At 44.4% G+C, this 19,766-nt stretch overlaps 1 protein-coding gene across 6 annotated transcripts in view; it reads left to right on the top strand.

Moving 5' to 3' along the window:
- The window catches only part of slit2 (slit homolog 2 (Drosophila)), an 88,157-nt gene that overhangs the window by 33,433 nt on the left and 34,958 nt on the right, over positions 1–19,766 (top strand). The window lies entirely within an intron of this gene.

Here is a 19,766-nt window from a genome sequence, read left to right as displayed (position 1 = left end):
TAAGGATTTTTTGGGGTATTTTATAAGATTAGCCAAGAGCTTAGAGAGGAAGTGAGGGGAGCGGAAAAAAAGGACATACATGTAAAACAAAGGTCAGCAGCCGGTTCATGGCCGACACTTTAACCCAGCAGAGCACAAAGGAAGCTCTTACCGTTTCCCACAAAACGTTTTTATTAAACACTTAAATACAAAATACTTAATAAAAATACTTACTTAATAAAAAATACTTGTTTTTTCTTATTTTTTCCGTTAAAGTTAAAGTTTGTCCTCGTCTCATTTGATGGTCTAGACAAATTTGAATTCACTTGAAAGAATAAATCTCCTTCACAAAATCTGTTTTTGACTCAAACTCTTGCATCTATTTATTAAATTGCATTCCTGAATTTAAAGTTTATCTAAAATGCAAAGTGCTGCTATAATGTATTACTATAACATATTCTGGAAGAATGAATCTCCTCCAACTTTTAAGCTGTTCCTGCAACAAATATCTGAATTTTTTTACCATTAGAGAGATTAATGTTACCGTTACTGATTTGCCTGTTTTGTTTTGTGTTGGGTTTTTTGGCATGCATATACATGTACGGGTGCAAGCATGTGTACGGCAGTGCGTGAAAGAGTCCTTGTTTGTTTGTTTGTTTGTTTGTTGTTATATACTGAAAGTGCACTGTCTTTTTCCTCTGTTTGTTTGTTCTAGTATTACTTTATATTGGCGGATTGAGGATATTCAGTGTGTTTACATGTTTACCCAGTGGTGCTGGTTCCTGTATGCTCTTCAAAATAACAAAGATGTTTTAAAAAAACAAAAACAATAACCTGATAATAAATCTGTAAAATCTGCACGGAGAATCAAAGAGCCGTGATTGAGACGTGTTTGTTCACTCTTTTAAAATGCTGTGCAGTTCCTGAAAAGTGTCAGCAAGATGAATGAGGAACATCCAAGGTCAGGTAATAATTAGATCGTCTCGTATAATTACATTAAGTATAGATATAAGCAGTTCTAGAATAGAGTCTCGTAGATTAATACAATCTTCTCAATAAGGAAGGTCATCCAACTCGAGGAACGACGTGTATTAAATTTGCCATTAGTGATTAAGCGCAGTGCACTGTGATATACTGTGTTTAACAGCTTGAGTGTGCGTGTGCATGCAGAGTTGCATTTTGTGCATGTTCTCATATTCTTTTGTGCCCGCATGATAAATGGATTCGAAAGAAAACACACGAGCTGGCGCACAATAGGTTGTAGAAGTTTGCGTGTGTGTGCGCTTGTGCACATACATGCATACATAGATGTGTGTGTGTGCGTGTTTGTGTGTGTGTGAATGCGCTCTGCGCTCAGCGTGAGTGTGTGAATGAGGGTGAATGGTGCACTGCGGGGACGCTGGCACTCTATAGGAGATGAATGTGCTGATATGACAGTGATACATGGAGATGTTTACAGTAAACTGAGAGAAGGAGAGAGACTCGACCTCAGGGGGATTGGAAGAAAGAAAGAGTGAAAGAAAGAAGGGAAGTGAAAGACGGAGAAGGCTCGCAGGATGTTTTTACTGAACTCTAGCTAAGCACAAGAAAATTGGCATCGTTTACATGAATGAATGAGGACAGTTCATCCATCTCGCCGCGGCTTTTTACAGCGAAGCTGATCTCTGTCCGCTCTCTATGATATCACCAGAGGAATGTAGTTATTATGTGAACTGACAATGCTCGCTGACATGGTTGGCTCACGTTCAGCGCTTGTTCAAACAGCCACCACGCCACACACACAACACCCACACACCCACCCACCCCCAAACACACACACACACACACACACACACACACAAAGGTGCATGTGCACATTGAGCCTGCTCATCTCATCCCATTACTGCAGACAATCCCTACAGTGTTTGTGAACTAGCGCACGCTTATGTTGCTCAATGCAGAACAAATATCACACACACACACACACACACACACACACACACACTTATATGCAAGGCAGGACATTCAGCAGTGAACACAGGACTACTGAAAAATTACAATGTTTCCCTTCAGCAGCATTATGGACTTTAAGATTTCCTGAGTTTACAATCGAGCCCGTTGTGGACCGCGTGAACTGTGGCGGTAGCAGAAACTCTATCCTTTTTAGGTGAATTGGTTTTTTACAGCAGCACACACACTCTGTAGCAGCACAACTAGCGTATAATGTGATATTGGCTGGCTTTAGGAGACTTAGCGCTGCTGCTCTTGATTTGTTGCAACTTTGTGGGAAAGTTGACTGTGAGTGGGATAAGCCCTTATTGCCTGCCTCTGTCTGTGTATCTGTGTGTGTGTGTGTGTGTGTGTGTGTGTGTGTGTGTGTGTGTGTGTGTGTGTGTGTGTGTGTGTGTGTGTGTGAGCTGATGGATGAACTTGCAGTCTGGTAAGCAGGGACATTCCCCTCTCTGTTCTCTCTCCGTGCCATGGAAACCAGACGGGAGGGCTATGGTGGCCCACAGGAGCCAAATGAGGCGGCAATAATGCAGCGCTTAACCCCACATTGAAAAATGACTTCATTCTCTCATCAATAGAGCAGTTCCGAACGCCCCGCCACGCTTATGCATGCACGTGCACGCGCGCACGCGCAAAAACGCACGCACATAATTGAAACGTGCAGTGGGTATTTCCCATGGCAAAGGTGTGATACAGTTAACTATTATGCGGTTCAGACACACACACACACACACACACACACTAGATGCACAGCCTCTCATGCATACACAGTATGTGGTATGCTGCAGTGCGGAGAAAGCCAGTTTGTTGTTTGGCTTGATTGGGGCTTGTTGTTTTTTTTCAATGTGTACATTTCATCTCCGTTTGTGCTTTTTGTGTAGTCGGCATGCGTTAATATTCAGTCAGTGCGATACTTTCTGCTTTGTTAGGATTCCCATTAGCTCGTCTAGCGGATACTAATCGCCCCGAGATCCATTAATATTAAAACGAAAATAGAAAATAAGCAACAGAGACGACCAAGTGTGACAGATTTGACTAGTTTTACTAATTACCCGCCAAAACGCTCATTAATTCAAGGTCATCTTAGCACATTAACATGTGCACACATGCATCATAGAGCTTATTGATCTGTCCAAAAGGTCCAAAGACGTTAATCCGACCTCATCTGCTATTTATGTGTGTGCGACAGAGAAAGAGCTTTTTAAGATGCTCCTTCTCTCTGTGTCCAGTGGCTCTTTGCTCACTTAGTGCTGCTGCTGCCATTGTGCGTCTTTCTTCCATTAGTGTATTAGTGTGTGTGTGAGGGATTTGAGGTGTACTGTAATATTATAAGTTAAGCCCTGAGGGCAGCTAAGAGCTTTTAGAGAAAGAGCAACAGGGACTGATGACAGAATAGCAGCCAGGCGTGACTGACAGACAAGAGTCAGACAGACGAGAGAATGAAGAGGAAAGAGAAGAAGAAAGAGAGAGAGAGGACGACGAGAGACTGAAGATGGGAGAAGAAGAAAGAAGTCTTAGAAAAAAAAGTCTTATTTCTATGGAGTCAACACAGAATAATAAACTTAGCAATCAGGGATTTCCCTCCCTCCCTATGTGTGTGTGTGTAATTACTAGTGTCTCTTAGAAACCACTTAGCATCTGTATATTTACCTGAGAAGAACAGGGTGTGTGTTTCTATCTAAAAAATGTGCGTGTGTGCAGAGTTTGTTTACATGTGCGGTTATTCCTTCTCGTTTCGCATGCATCCATTGGTGTGTGTGTGTGTGTGCATTTCTGTGCGTGTGTGTGTGTGTGTCAGGCTTGCCCTGGAGCAACCTCTTTATACTGTCTCCTCTGTAAGGGTCTCGAATTGAAAGCCTTTTGAAATGATAACCTCGAGTTATGAATGGATGTATACTCCAGAGAGGCAGGGTGAGAGACGCACAAAGAAATGAAGAGGAGGGAGAGAGAGAGAGATGAGAGAAGGACGGGGAGATATGATAAGCAGAATAAAAAAGAACAACCTAATTCAATTAGAAAAAAAAGAAACCTGTCGGGGGAATAAAGTCATTATCCGAGGTGAGAAATCGCTCCTTTAGTTCCTTACTCGTGAATTGTTTCCTTATTCGCCCCCCTCGAGGTCTTCCCTCCTTTTAAACTGAAAGGAAAATGAAAATAGATAAAAGGTGATGGGGGGGAGCATGTATGTGGTTTTGTGTGTTTGTGCACGAGGCCGACAAAAAAAAAAAGAGGACAAAGTCGTGTGAGGCGTGAAAGACAGAGGTTAGAGGCTGGTGCAGTGTCTTGTTAACCTGTGTGGTGGCTGACAATAGCTCAGTAGGACCCCTGCACTCCCAGGCCTGTCTCAAGTGCTGCCTGTCAGTAGTTAGAGTGCTCTCTTTTTAGTCAGGCAGCCCGCTCCAGCACCTCACTATGGCCTCAACTGGGGCCTCCCAAGACCCCTGTGGTAAAAAGAAACAGTGTCACAACGGCAACCTCTCCAATCCTGCTACTGCGACTGGCACGATGAATATAACCAATGTGGTTAAAGTTGCACCATTTTTCCTGTGAAAGTGGTCTGCGCTGCGTTCAAGTGGTGATCTTGTGTGTTACAAGCAGTGATTTCTGTTGTTGCATGTCCTGCAGATCACCTGTCAATCAAGCAGTCAATTACACAGTATGGTGGGCAGGGGTTGGAGGGGGGGGGGACGTCTGTGCATTGCATTCACTGCTGTCTGGTGCTAGTTGTAGTTTCTCTAGAGCCACATAGTTTTTCAGGCCGTGTGGTTTTGTCATTGCAGTCCTTTCGAAATGGTCAAAACCATTCTTTAAATAATATTCCATGAAACCTAGCCTGCGCATATTGCCCAGTTTCTCCGAGCTGTGAACCTGGCAACCCTGCGGGTCACACACTTTTTGTCTGTTGTTTGCCACAGTGCTACGTCTGTTTATTCCAAGCAAACCACTGTTGCTGCTGCTGGAAACATTAAACGCATCACTTGCTGAGCTACAGAGGACTTTTTTTTTTCCTGGGAAAAAGTTATGTTGCTTTCAGGCCGAACTTCATGAAGCCGTTTTGTCGACATGGGAAGTCGGAGTACGTAATATGATTGGTGTTCAAGTGGGTAAACGGTCGCTAAGTAACCTGGCAACAATAAATGGACGTCGCCACGTTCTCTTCTTGTCATGATGTTTGAGTGATTTTGTGGCTTTCGCCACTTGCAGTGTCATGCTCAGGGGGTAAAAATAAAAGAAGAATGCAAAAAGTTTTTGACCCTGAAAGTCTAAAAGTGAAATAAAAATTACTTTACACGAGGAGAGTAAACTAGTATGGAATCCTTTCCTTCGGTGAAAAAAGACAAAAACCTGGACCAGATCACAACAACATGTGTGTGTCTTTATTTGTGTGTTTGTTTATGTAAGAGACAGAGAGTTAGTGTGTGTGTGTGTGTGTGTGTGTGTGTGTGTGTGCGTGTGTGTGTGTGTGTCCTGTGTTGGCCACCTCAGGACAATAAATTGCGGTAGGAAATGTGTGTGTGGAGCGTGAAATAGACTGACACTGTTTGGAAGAAACCACAGTGGCTCGTCTTCTTCAACTACATCATGTTTGTGTGTGTGTGTGTGTGTGTGTGTGTGTGGTGGTATTTTATTGCCTTGCTTAATGTGGTGGACTTAAAGGAAGCATGCGCGTCCTCTTTGGTATTCACTGAGAGACAAGGAGAGGGACTGACAAGAGAGGGAGGGAGGGAGGAGAAGGAAGCGGTAGGAGAGAGAGAGGACTGAAATGAAGGAAAGAGGAGGAAGGAAATGAAGGAGGCTAAGGAAGGAAAGGAAAGAGAAGAAGGTAAAAAAGTCAGTGAGATGGAAGAATGTGACCGGCGGAGGGGAGGAGAGAGGGACAGTAGGAAAGAAGTGAGTGGGAAGGAAGAATGGAAGGAAAGAAGATGGATAGGAAGAAGGGGAAACAAAAAGGAGACGAGGGAATTAAGAGAGGCAGCGACGGGGAAGGAAACAAGGTGACAGGAAATAGAAAAACAGGAAGGAAAGAAGGTAGGAAATGAGAAGATTGGAAAAAAAGGAACGGAAAAAGAGTAAGTGCACAAGCAAGGAAAGAAGAAGGGAGGGAATAGTCGAGTATGAGGGCAAAGAAAAAAGTGTAAAGTGTGTGTGTGTGTGTGTAGACAGGGGTGAGAGGTCTATGTCTGTCTTCACCAGGATTAAGCTTCAGCCTTATTACAGCCTCATTACATCAGTCCACTTCTTCCATTACACACAGACACACACGCATTGAATGTTGTGTGTGTCGCTGGTGCACGCTTGCATACACACACACACAAGAAAAACATGCACGCACACACACACACGCAGACATATGCATTTTAAAACAGTCGCTGTCTCAATCAATCTGTTCGAGGTCAGAGCTGCAGTTTGGTATTCGGCTAATGTTAATCAGTTTATGTGTGTGCAAGTGTGTTGGTATCTGTGTGTGTGTGTGTGTGTCACAGCTGTTCAGTGCATTACCAACTAATATGACACTCCTGGTGCAGCCACAAACACACACACACACACACACACCCTGCTAATCTAATTTAGCTAACAGCGGCAGCCTTCAAAAAGCAGTCCGATGGCGTTGTTGCTCACGTAGCGCCCCCTACGTCCCGTCCGCTGGAATGTAAGCCCCCGTCTGAAGTAACTCGTCCAGCTCTGACCTGCACATATTCTCTATATTTGGGACACAAACCTCATCGTGGACATTGTAGTGCGGCGGGTCGTATTTCGAAAGCGGGCCAGCTCGTGTTGTGCTGTGGTTAGTAAATGGAACAGTGGCATCGCTCAGGTCTGAACTCAGCTCTCTCCGAGCTCTGCGAGCTGAAATGTCTCAACTTGTCCAGTGGAAATGCAGCGTGCTGCACTAAATAAGGCTCCGGCCGGTCGGGATGTAATCGAACGCCATAAAGACACGGCTGTGTGGTTTAACAGGAGAGCTGCTTTTGTCGACATGATAACAAGAAATTTCATATGTATCAATATCACCCAAAAAAAAACAACAGACAAATTATCCATAATTAATTTGACAGTGTGCCTGATCTGATTTTTCAAGCTGACTCACGTTTTCGTAAAGTTGTGCAGGAGGTCTGCAGCACTGTTCGTTGGCGAATAGTTTCTTCTGCTGGCAGTTTGACAAGAGTTTTGTTCTAAAGTGAGACATCGACAGTGAAAAACAGTAATATGATACCACTGCATTACAAAAAGACTTTATCATTTCAACAAGGTAACAGTGTTATCAGATGTAATTAGGTTATTATAACTGATGCACACACGTGTAATAAAACATTTCAGTGTTGTATCTTCTTGAGATGGAGCCGATTTTAGTCACTTTATTCACTGTTTGGTAATTTAATCTATAAAAATCCGATGAGTGCAGCGTATTAAAAAGTACGTTTACCTCTGAGATGTTGTGGAGTGAAGTATAAAGTTCCTCACAATGGAAACACTCATGTAAAGTACCTCTGAATTGTTCTTAATTAGCCCACAAAAATAAATGAACTTCCTGTAGAGACTTTCCACAACTTAATATCAACCACATGGAGAGAAAAAAAACGTGATTAATATAAATGTATTAGTACCTCGAGGGAGTTTGTTTCCAGACATTTTTGTCTTTATTACATGGTAGAAGCATTAAAGAGTGAGAGCGAGAAATGAGGGATGAGATGACAACAAAGGTCCTCGCCTGAACTGGAAATGATTGATTAAATTGAACCAGGAAACTCCAATTAACAAGTTAAGACTGTAATTAACAAGTTCGATGTTCAAACATTCATGGTATTAAATAATGAAATTAAACAATAACAAGACGTCAGAATGGGTTTGTTGTAGTGTAGTGTCGCTGAGAATCATCAATAATGTTGTTCGCGTGCTCGTGTGTGTGTATGCGTATTTGCATATGTGTGTGTGTGTGTGTGTGTGTGTGTGTTGTCTGGCTGGTGTCCAGGAGACTTAATGGCCAACACTGTTTGCTTTCATGGCCCGTCTTTCCAACCCGCTGCTCATAGGAATGCTGAACATAACACACACACACACACACACACACACACACACACACACACACACACACACACAGTAATTTTGCTCACTTCAACACATATGGTGTTTAGGTCAGCACACAAAAAGCCCCAACAACCAATCAAGAAAGCGTACAAGTAGTCCAGATTATGCATGACTTCTCATATTCACTGCTGGCCATGTGGAAATGGATCTCAGCTTTTGTTTGCTTTTTTTTTTTTTGTTGGGAGTGTTTGCTCTCTCTCTCTCTCTCTCTTTTTTCTTCGTCTTCCCATCTCTTTCGTCTCTCACCGTCTCACTCTTTGTCTCGCTGCTATCATTGTCGGATATTGTATTTATTTTGACACAGCCCAATAAACATAAATTGTTCTCAGACATGGTGTCTTTGCCAGTAACTGCCACATTTAAGCGCCAGCGTTGCAGTGCATGTGTGTGTGTGTGTGTGTGTGTGTGTTTGTGCATGTGTGTGTGCGGACAGTGGACAGATGGTGCAGGACAGCTGGTCCAGAGTGACAAGTGTGTGTGACCCGAGCCTCTACGGTGGTGAAAGAAAGAAAGACAACATTGACGGAGAGAAACTATTTGAAGAGGAATATTTCAGCTAGTCTGTGATTGCCAGGAGCTGGCAAACAGAGGGGTGGTGGTGGCGGTGGTGGTGGTGAGGAGGAGGGTCTGCATACATCTTGAAAAGATTTGGAGCAAGAGAGAGAGAAAGAAGGAGGAGGAGGTGGAGTAGCGATAAAAGAAAAGCAGAAACTATGCCTTTCTGCCAATTTGTTCTTTTTTTATCTGAATGGTGGCTGGATTTCTTTCTGATGGCAACAAATGTTGTTCTTCTTCCATCCTCCCTCCTCTCCGTCCTCCTCTCCTCACCCTCGCTCTGTGGTCTAAACGCATTGTGCAGGTGTTGGGTCAGATACTGTAAACTGTCACAGCCTCGTCGGCCTCCCAGAGCCGAGCGGCTGACTGACGAATCCCCTCATTTCCCTAAACAGCCCCTGAGTAGACGATTGACAAGAGGTTCATTCTCACACTGAGTTCAAGTGAGAGGCCTCAGGGGAGGAAACACTTTCCGTCTCTAACACACACACACACACACACACTGATACACACCCTAATAGAGGCTGACGGGAGAAATGTGATCTGTCTCCGGGCTTATTGAACCAGCGATGACCACCTCACTCTTCCTCATTATGTCTATAAATACGTCTCCATCATCCACCTGTTTTCATGTGCGCTTTGAAGTGAAGAGAAACTGGAGGAAAGCGAACAGACAGCCGCTTGAATGTACGTTTGCACACCGAGGTCGACCTTTGGGGAAGATGAAATGATAGAAAAGTTGATGAAAACACATTTTTTAAACAAATGACATCACTTCTCTCATTGTTAGACGCTTCGTCTTGAAATGCTTCCTGATGAGAGGAAGGAATATAATCTTTTTATGTATTTACCAGAGCTAAAAAAATAATTAAGTGAGCATTTAGTTGATGGATTATCGCTCAGTTAAACTCAGCAAAAGCAAAACTTGGCTAAGACTAATCAAATATGAGTATTTGCTTGTAAAATATTTTATTGGTCAGGCATGCAAATTAAACACATCAGTTTGAGCTCTGGAGGATTTGTGATTCTTACTCTTCTCTGGCATTTTACAAACCAAACAATCGTTAGATACATCTATCATGAAAATAATCTTCATTTGCATCCAACCAAAGCACAATAAAATCTGTTAGACACTCCTGAACACGAGGATCGTGTTCTTGGTTTCATGCAGGAAAAAGAAAAGTCAAGAGCGAGTAGGAGCTGAGGATGATGTGTTTATTTTATTAACATTTAACTAAAACCACCCTGAACTTAAACAAAGTGCTTTTGTTGCCTAATCCTTAAACCACTGACGGGAATCTGGATGAACTCCGGTCTTCAGTGTCAAAGTCCTGCACATTTTATGTCCTTCATCTTCCCCCGATTTCCTCCTCATGATTCCCAGGTTGAGCACAGAAATCCAGGCGGTGATTGCACGTAGGCGTCCTTACAAAATATTACTATACTGTGTGTGTGTGTGTGTGTCTTCTCTGTGCATGTATGCATGACGAGGCCTCGCCAGCATGTCACTCCGAGCTGCTGGGTAAACACAAGGAAGGAAAGACAAAACCGCACACAGTGCTGAATTAAGAGAGGATGTGTGTGTGTGTGTGTGAGTGAGTGTGTAGGATTGTCTTGGCCTGTCTTGTCATGGTTTGTAAACTGTGAATAATGACACCAGGGTGAGTAAGTCATCGCCTCTGCAGTCCTCTGCTACTACTACACACACACACACACACACACACACACACACACACACACTCTTCTCTCCTCTTTCCACTGATACACTCCATAACTCTTCATTCCTGACACACAAACACACTTCTCAACCACAAACCGTCTCATGTGAGGCTCAGCTGTCAATCACGCTGAAAAATGTTGTAAGAGGGTGAAAAGAAAAACAACAAAAAAAAAAACCTCTTTATTTCATAGCCGTTAAATTCTTCTTCTTCGTCTCCCGGGTTTGTTTTGGTTTCCTGCGCGGAGCCGCTGGAAACAGCAGATCAGCTGTTAGCTTTTAATGAATTCGATTTCACGGCGTGGATCAGAGTAACACGTACGGGACGGTGCTGTCTCTCTCTCTGCTTAACCCCCCTCCCTGAAAGTTAAATGTTTTACTTTTTAATCCGCCGCTTCTGGTCGTCTGACGGCGCAGGATGACGGATGAATAGAAAGAATGAATGATTGATGGATGAGAAGTGTGATGCAATGATTGAGCGATCAGGAGAACAGTTGCAGCGACTGATGGATGAAGCGAATTGTGGGGGGGAGAAAAATAGATGGAAGAGCTAAGTCTGAGGATGACAAAGGATCGTTGGGTGCCAGATTGATACATTATCCTGTAGTAAGAGGGTTTTTCTTTTTTTGTAAGACTTTGGGGTTTTTAAATGGAAAGGAAGGCAGACGAGAAGGGAGGCGGCTGCTGCAGCTTATTGGGTCATGGAGTTTGTGGCAGATCAGGTCAAAGACGTGGGTGAAAAACTTTCTGACCTGGCAACACATATGCAGACTGAAACACACACACACACACACACAAATAGATCCAGACGCGTCCATGTGCTGTCACTTTCTATTTATCTATTCTATTTATTATTGTAAGGCAGTGTAAGAGGCAAACAGGAAAAGGATATGATGTCACTGACCAAGAGTTTGTGGCAACCTAGTGGTCTGGCATCGCGTCCAGCGGTGGTCATTTTAGCTGTGGTGTGTGTGTCTGTGTCTACATCGCTTGTGTGTTTTGGACACTCTTCCAGGCAAAGACTGCAATAAATTTGGTCATAGTGCTGAGCTGGTTTTCAACACACACACACGTGCACACACACACACACACCCTATCTGTCATAGGCAGTGTGTAGGTGTTAGAGCTTGGGTTATTGACTCGTAGAGACGGAGACAGCAGCGAGCAGCGAGTGAACACACTGCTATCGGAATACGATTAATACTGTCTGGCTGATGGATTAGACTCATTACACAGGGAGCAGGGCAAAGGAGGGCAGTGGAGGGTGGAGAGGATGTGGAAGAGAGGAGAGAGGAGGGAAAGAAGGATGTAAGAAAAGAGGTGTGAGGGAGAGAAATGTCGGAAAGGAAGTGAAATGTAAGGAGAAGCATGGAGGGAAGGAATCGATGGAGAGGAGGCAGAGATCTGAGGTGTGACGTTAGAAATCTTTGGTCACTTATTCGGTTGCTTAAATTATCAAAATAAGGATGAAGAACAAGTCACTTTCTTCTGTGTTTGACTCCAAATTGACCAGCAGGGGGTGCTCAAGGTGCCAATCGCAGATTGACGAATTCATACCCAACGCAAGCGATTGTGGAGAATTATTAGAGGTGTATTTAGTCATAAATGTACCATCACCTTTTTTTGTTTTGAAGTTTTCCTGCCGATCTTTCAGCGAAGTGTTAAAAGCAGCATGCGTTCAGGTCACCCACGTTACACAGTCGTTGTAGTTATGTGGCTTAAATAGAGGAGAATATACTTTACTACATTTTGGGTCGCGGCGATGACAGCCTGTGTTTAAATACGTTGAGATGTGCCTGAGACTGACTGGAAAATACAAGTTGTGTAGCTCAGGGCTGCGATTACTAATTCACCATGGGCAACCGAAATAATTCATTTAAAGAATTGATTGAAATTTGTGAGGTTTTGATGTTAAGGACAGGTGAATGGATGTAGATGATGAGGGGAGAACATGGAGGAAGGATGTCATCAGTTCAGCCCGTCTGTCTCAGGTGTGTTTCAACCTTAGCTACCTGGCAGCAGGTTTAGCGGACGTCCCTTTCCCTAGCAACGCATCCCCAGACCAGATGGGCCATATAGTCCCTCCAGCTGGTTCCGATCTGCCCAGGGGTCTCCTACCAGTTGGACATGCTCCTCCAAAGGAAGGCACGCAGGAGATGATGCCTGAACCACCTCAGGTGGCTCCTTTCAACATGAAGGAGCAGCGGCTCTACATCGAGGTCCTTCAGGTGTCCGAGTACTTCACCCTATCTCTTAAGGCTGAGCCCAACCATCCCATGGAGGAAGCTCCATGGTCGTTTGTGTCCACAATCTCATGACCATAAGTGGGGGTTGGAACGTAGATGGACGCTCTTACCCACAACGGTCCAGTACAATGTCCACAATCCGCCTCCAACACCGCCAGTCCATCTCATGCTCCAATTTCCCATCACTTATGTAAAAGGACCAGAGATACTTGAACTCCTTTTTCCCCATTTTTATTCTCTAATAGATTATACTATTAAGATTATATGATGCTCAACTCTTGAGCCTCACAAGCACCTGGGCCAGCCATTGCAGACCACCTGTCCAAAAGGTTCTCGTTTGTTACTGCGTGATCGAGTACTTATTCAAGAACGACAGAAACAGGTCACACAAGCAGCATTATTTCTACAAACTCTGCTTAGAACATTTTTACAAGGTCACACAAATATCAGAGAAACTCTTAAAACCTTATGAATTGCAAGTAACATACATAATCCCGCTTATCATTTTCCAGTAGTTCAATAACAATGCTGGCAGAGGACACCTGTCGAGGACGCAATTGTGTGTTTATTTGCTATGCACACTTACTCTCATTCCTTCCTGTGTTTTTTCTTCTTCTTACGATGAAGGGCCATGCTCCATTATCACTAAAACCAGCTGAAGTTACCAAATTTCAGTGTGACAACGCTGAGAGGAGCAGAGAAGATCTGCATGTACCTGCAGACCGATAAGCATGTGGGCCGCGTAGATCAGTGAACTCAAATGCTCGTCACACGGAGCTACAAGATTTTATCAGTCAGTCAGCTGCGGTGCATGTGTCCGATAACTGTGTCATTAGATATTACTCCTTTTTTTTTCTCTTGCTATCCTGAAATTGTGACAGAACGACGTGAAGATCTGTTGTTTTCCAACATGTGGGTCGGAGGAGCACAGGTGCACAGCATGACGGGCCTTTCTGTCGAGGCAGCGTTAAATCTAAATATCATCATCAGATGTTAAGAGGGAAACCATGTCCCCGTTACTAAGTGCTTCTCAGCTCTCCTCATATGCAATTACTGCATTACTGCAAGCCGCTGTCCATTTCAACTCTGTATGTGTGTGTGTGTGTGTGTGTGTGTGTGCAACAGATGTATTCCTCACTTGTCTATAATTACACGTGTAAACATTTCTGATGATGTCATGGTCTCAGACCGCTGACTAATCTGTTCCTGGGCTGGAAAGAGACGTAATCAGTCTGGTTTTACACATGCATGTACACACACACACACACACACACACACACACACACACACACACTACACCGTACATCTTTATTTTTTCAGCTTTGTTTTTTTAGTTAATCGTGCCATATAGATGTGATAAGAAGTGTCTGTTGTGTCGTTTCCTCAGCAACAAGACGCTTGTGTTACAAGTTCTGGCGAGAGGCCTACGAGCTGGCTTTGTTAAGAGCTCACTACAAAAAAAAAAAAAAGCGATTGGTAGCTGAATGGAAAGAGCAGGAGCTATTTATGTAGAAAAATCAGTAGGCAGAATGTAGCATTTCTACCAGGCAATCATCTTGGCTTTCCTGTCTGCATTCAGAGGATAAAGGAAGAAATGTTGCAAAATAAAAGTCCAAGAAAGCAGCAAAAATAACACAGCTGCTACCACAAGAGCTTCTGTAAACTGAGCAGTCTGTAATGTTACAACACACACACACACACACACACACACACACACACACACACACACACACACCTTTTCTGGCTCATTGCCATCCTGGTAGCCAGACAGGCACACTCACGCACACAGGGGACATCCACTCTCTGTCAAGTCCCAAAAAATAAAAAATGTCCCCTAGGTGTCCACCAAAAGGTCCAGTAACCATAGCAACCCCCTCTTACCTGGCATTTAAAGTATGCGCGCGAGGCGTGATGGCGAATAAGGGAGGCACACAATGAGATGTGAAGAGGAGGAGGAGGAGGAGGAGGAGAAGGGAGGAAGACTGCGGATCTGTCATTCACCAGCAAAGTCAATATTAGTTTAGAGGAGAGTCGACTGAAGAGAGGCTGAAAGATGAGGTGTGTGTGTGTGTGTGTGTGTGTGTGTGTGTGTGTGTGTGATTCTGCATAATAAGAGGAAATAGCACAATTTTTTTATCATGTGTACGCTCTGCCAGCCAATCACACACACACATACACACACACACACACACACACACATTCCTCCACATTCCCAGGTGCCAGTCCTGACCCAGTGTGTTCAATAATCCTCTGCATTGTCTTCAGCGAGCCTCCCTCTCCTCCCCCCTCATCTCCTCTCTTTTCTTTGGGAGTCTTTCTCCTCCTAATTGCTCACAGAAGTGTGATCTTTGGGGGTCCACTTCATGGCATCGCTCCCTGAATTAGCTGGGAGATCCACACACACACACTCACACACTCACACACACTCTCATTTAAGTCGTCCTCCATGACCGTCCCGTCACAAACACCCCGCTACCATCGCCACAACTCGCTCCTCCGCTCACAAAGTGTCCGCCTTCTCTCCCGCGTTTACATTTTTCTGCATCTCTTTTTCCCCTTTTTGACTCTTTCCAGCTCCGTCTTTGCCCATTCACACATTCTTATACTTAATAGGATTAAGGTCTCCGAAAGGGATTTGAACAAGATGATTAGTTTACTGCTCTGCCAACTCCGGCCTGTACCCTGTCACACACACACACACACACACACACACGTTGATCCACGGGAACCCCCAGTTTGCTGGACCTGGGAAGAATCTCATGGCAGTAGGACGCGCACAAAAGAGGTTCAGAAACTGTATAACAGTAGGTGAGAGTGTGTGTGTGTGTGTGTGTGTGTCCAGTGTGAGAGAGAAAGAGGAGGGAGGAGGGGAAGGATGAGGGGGTCCATGTGTGAGAATTGAGTGCTGCTCTTTCATGCCCAGGTCTTCTTAGACACGCAGAGCGTCAAAAGGTCCTCTCGCTCTGAAAAGACCCTTTAGAAAAGCAGCACTGAGCTCTTAACACTGGAGACCTGACTCTGTCACACACACACACACACTCGCACACACATCCTGGGCCACCAGAGGTGAGAAAAACAGACAAAGAGGAAGGTCAGAAGATAGAGAAAAAAGACTACGCCCACATGATTTGGACACAATCTGAAATGGGTTACGGCCTGATGCGCGTCCATGTTCTCATAAAGATCCATCCACAGCAAAACAACAAAGTAACATAAAAAGTATTTTTTAATAGTTTCAAGTTGTTCCAATGAATTCGTTGTTCTGTTGAACAATCATAAAAAGAAAAGTTATTTGATCATAAATGCCACCTGTTCAGTAAAGCAGACATCATCCAAAAATCTCTGTGTCTTCCATCCACATTATGTGACACCGGAGGGTTCGTCCTAATGTCTAAAGCCCGTCAGACACAGTGCTAATTGCGCTGTTCTCGCCGCTCAGCACGCCGAAGATGAAATTTGTGCTCCCGTGCTAAAAAGCTTGTAACTGTGGAGATATTGAGGAACTGAACCGAGAAAGTTCCCATTGAGATTAAAAACATCTTTTTCAAGGGAGTCCTGGCCAAGACAGACAGACAGCAGCACAAACTAAGAACAAGTCAAATAAAACAGAAACAAGGCACTAGGATAATATTACAACACATAGCAACCTAGAAACATAATAGCTTCAGTGAAGTACAAGCCATGAATTCAACACGATCAGTTAAAGCAATGACAGCCCCGTGATTCTGTCTCCAGGCCTCTCCAAAAATGGATTTAAAAGCATTCAAAGAAATCACATCTTCGCTCTGTGAAACAGTCTGAAGGTGCTGAGTATCCAAACTTCTTCTTCCCATGTTCTGTACGAGCGCATGGCACAGACAACGAGTAAAAGTCCCACGATCGCAGCGAGTACATCGACCATCACACTTCTGAGAAACTAAAGAACAGAGATCGGCTGGAAGCAACCTGAGAATCGCCTCGTATATGAAAACACACCAGTGGGTGCACCTACAAGGCCGTCCTACACAAAGCGCGCTCACAGTGATGAGTCACTGGCTTTTGTAAGCTATGTTTATCAAATACCTACGAGCTACCTGTTAAAAACACACCTGATGTCTCTACTTGCTTGGAAACATGTTTCTAAGTCAGGGCTTTTGCTGTAGAGTTCAGGATATTCAGTTTTTCCTCCATTTTGCCTCCTGCGCCTGGCTTGCCGCCTTGTTTCTATTGGCCACGCGAGTATTTGTCACGGCAGCTGTGCTGTGTATCATGCTTAACTTGACGCAGTGAAGAAAGCATGAATATATGAATAATGCGCTTCGGGGCGCAGTTCTGTCGTTGCTGCCTTGTGTCTAAAGAGGCCATGAAGGGATGAAGACATGCTAAAAGAGTCTGCAAACAGTTAGTGCAGAGCATGTACATCATCAGCGTGTGTGTGTGTGTGTGTGTGTGTGTGTGTGTGTGTTTAAATCTGTTTCCCGACTTTGCATCACGTCGGTGTGCTGTCAGCTGTCACTTCTCTGCAACAGTGTGTCTGTGTCTGGCGTTTCAGACGGTTCCTAACTTAGCAGCATGATATAGTTCCTGTGTGGATTTAATACCTCCGGCCCCTTCAAACAAAAACCACACACACACACACACACACTGAAGCTCAGCAGGAGCCTCTTTTAATGAAGGTAACCTCCCGGTTTAGGCACAAGGGGCAGAGGTGAGGGGTTAAACCTTAGGGAAGTCCAAAAACAAGACGAGAGAAAAGAGGACGGAAAAAGGGGAAGAGGAAGCCAAAGAAGGAGAAAGAGAAGGGAAAGTGGTGGGTGGGACGTCTAACCCGAACGATTTAACTAAAGATGAAATTGAATCAGGTGTCTTGGCGCCAAACCGAGGGAGCAAATCCACTCCTAAGTCCCTGAGAAGTCAATTTCCTTGTCGGGCTAAAACTTTCTATTCACTCTGTCTCTCTCTCACTCTGGTGGTCTGAGTGATGAATAGGGTTTAGAGTGGCCTCCTGCACTTCCTTAAGAGCCCCGATACGAACCCAAACTGCCAATCACACGTGTGTGCACGGACTGTCTGTGTACTATAGAAACCAAGTGTGTGTGTGTGTTTGAATGTGTGTGAATGTGTGTGCCTCGAAAAATCAATTTCCAATCATCTCAGTGCATCAGGAGATAAATCTACATGTCACACGCACACGCTGTACAAACTCCACCTCTCTCGTTTACCAATCATATGCTTTAAACCCCCGCCTTCTCACGCTGTTTACCGTAGCTGCATTACTATAATCGTGGCAGGGTGTACATTCCCGAGTAAACATGTTAAGTGTGTGTGTAAACACACTCAGGCCAAGATCAGCTGACCGTGTCACACAGTGAGGTCTGTGTGCCGACTTACAAACTGTCGACTCCTCACGTATGACACATTAACGAGTTTTTGCTGATTTCTAGTTATGATAGGAAGATTGAGTGGATGCAGACTGTAAATTTCTGTGTGTGTGTGTGTGTGTGTGTGTGTGTGTGTGTGTGTGTGTGTAGGGTTAAGGAGCACTTTCTCAGAGTTTATTTGGTTTTAGACTTCCAGCGGTTAAAGGAGCACGGCTGTTTTCCAAACCCCCCTGGTCCTGTAAAAACAGTATCAGGATACACTCTGTTTGATTCAGACCAGCCGCTGTGTGTAAGTGTGTGTGTTTGTGTGTGTGTGTGTGCGCACGCATGAGGACAAGCACACGTGTGTTTGTTTTGCGTGTGTAAAACAGCGAAGGTGAAACTTCTATTTCATCTGGCTCTGTTTGTCAAGTCTTATTCCAGGATCACGTTGATTGATCTCGGCACCGGAGAGCAGTGAAACACCATGTGAACTTGTTCTGCGTGTGTACAGGTGCACATGTACGAGTCCAGCTCAGATTATTAATACTTTATTTGTTTATTTATGAGGAGGTTTCATCTGAATTCTGTGCATATGAGCAGGAGGAGATCTTCTCTGCATATTAACGTACAAAGCTGACGTCTTCAGCTTGCTTGTTTTGTCTGACCGACAGTCCAAATCCAATTAAGCATGATTCAAAACAGAGAAAAAGAAGCAAATCCTCACATTTGAGAGGCTGGAACCACAAAAAGGTTTGACATTTCAGCTCAATAAACGACTTAAATGCACTTAAAGTGCTAAACTAAACCCCCATACTGTAATCCCCCCTCTTCCAGCACATTTAAATGCAGCAGTGGCAGAGTAACAGAGTGCAGCTGCTGTTAGTCAGAGCTAACTGAACTAATCAGCTATGAGCAGCTGCCGTCAGGCTCTCCTTAGTCCATGCTGGACTCAGCTGGAGCTCAAAGCACATTCATGGCCAAGTTTCTTTGTGGTATCTTTGCCGTAACGCTGCCACCATACGTCACCTGCCTCCAAAATCTGCTCACATGGATGCAAAAGAAGCACGAGAAGCTTTTAAACCAATCATAGATGCATGTTTGGTCTTGCAACTTGTCTCGCGATAGACGCCAAACTTCCAACTTTCTGCAGGCTTCATGGCTAGTTTGCCCGTCGATCTTAAACAGTTCCCCCGCAGGTGTCGTGATCAGTGGGTGTAGATGCAGAACAGCGAGGTGGCGTCGTCTCCGGCACCACATCTATTCCTAACATCTGTTCCTTTGCTAATAAGGGAAGAAGAGGAGAAAGTTTGTTTACATTGTGTCTTTGTGCCCCTGCTGTCTCAGCCGTCAATCAAAAACGTACACCAGCCCGCCCTCCCACTGGCTTCCAGGCTAAAGAGGAATCCAGTTTATGTTTGATTGCAAAAAATTTAAAAAAGGGGGGGACTACTTTTTGTCGTTTCAGTCAGACATAAAGGCGACAAAAGATAATTCTCGAGAGCGAGCGTGCAACCACAAAACATTCTTTATTCCTATCGCTCCAGATGCAGTTTTTTTTTTGTTTTTTTGGGAGGCAGCAGCAGGTGGTAAACACAGGAGGTGGATGATACCTGCGGCGCTGAGTATACCATCACACCCACAGGAATGTTGGGAATGTTGGCCAGGGCATTAGCCGTTAGCCGATTAGCATGGTGGAGGTCAAGAGCTGGAAGGTCAACGGTGAAAGGTCAAACAGTCTGTCTGGAACCTGGCGGCAGACACACACACACACACACACACACACACACTGTCTGACAGAGTTTCCAGAGATGAATTCTTTTTGTTTGACATTGTGTAATACATCTGCGTCCC

The sequence above is a fragment of the Larimichthys crocea genome, unplaced genomic scaffold, assembly GCF_000972845.2.
Source record: "Larimichthys crocea isolate SSNF unplaced genomic scaffold, L_crocea_2.0 scaffold539, whole genome shotgun sequence".
NCBI lineage: Eukaryota > Metazoa > Chordata > Actinopteri > Sciaenidae > Larimichthys > Larimichthys crocea.
The sequence above is the reverse complement of the archived record's forward strand: the minus strand, read 5'-3'. Positions and strand labels throughout refer to the sequence as shown.